A 709-nucleotide genomic window follows, 5' to 3' on the forward strand; every position below is an offset into this window, starting at 1 on the left:
ACCCCGAGACGGGCCACATCAATAATTAGAGACACTGTCAGACATGACCCAGTCGCGCCCTCAATGGCACTCGTGCCTTCAATGCATAACACCCTTTTCAATCTCCTCAATTAAAAAGTCCACAGTGCACTTACGCATCAATGCGCAGTTACCTGCCGCACCTCCTTAAACCATCGGTGAACGAAATTGTGGCAGCTATAACCACCATCAATGCTCAGACACGAGCGCTTTGTAGCACGGAATGTCACAAATGGAATAAAACAGATTAAAAGCAATGCGGGTACTTGCGATGTATTTGGAATAAATCAAAACTCTGTGTGGATTGATAATGACACGCTGGGTAGTACGGCTAGATTGACCGCAGTTCAGTAGGATGGGGGCTGTAATAACCGCGTACTTGTCGTACAGTGATTGTAGCTGACAGTTTCGTTCACCGATGACTTGGGGAGGTGCAGTAGGCAGCTGCGCATTGGAGGTGAGAGCTGATAAATTAGTGCGTAAATACAGCACTGTAGGTGGACTGTTAAGTGGGGGGTAGGTGGGAAGGGAGCTATGCGATGAAAGCAATAGCTTGGATGAATGAGTGCCATTGAGGACGAGATCGGGACATGCCTGACAATGTCTCTAACCATTGATATGGCTTGTTCAGGGGTTCCGATCCAGGAAGACGGCGATGATCAGCGTAGCGGAGTTTGCTGGCAACGGCTTT

At 48.5% G+C, this 709-nt stretch overlaps 1 protein-coding gene across 1 annotated transcript in view; it reads right to left on the reverse strand.

Annotated features, from left to right (window-relative positions):
- The window catches only part of T265_11589 (hypothetical protein), a gene marked incomplete at both ends in the record, with an annotated part of 66,147 nt that overhangs the window by 39,219 nt on the left and 26,219 nt on the right, over positions 1–709 (reverse strand). The gene's annotated exons all lie outside the window — the stretch shown is intronic.

Source organism: Opisthorchis viverrini (genome assembly GCF_000715545.1).
Source record: "Opisthorchis viverrini unplaced genomic scaffold opera_v5_528, whole genome shotgun sequence".
Lineage (NCBI taxonomy): Eukaryota > Metazoa > Platyhelminthes > Trematoda > Opisthorchiida > Opisthorchiidae > Opisthorchis > Opisthorchis viverrini.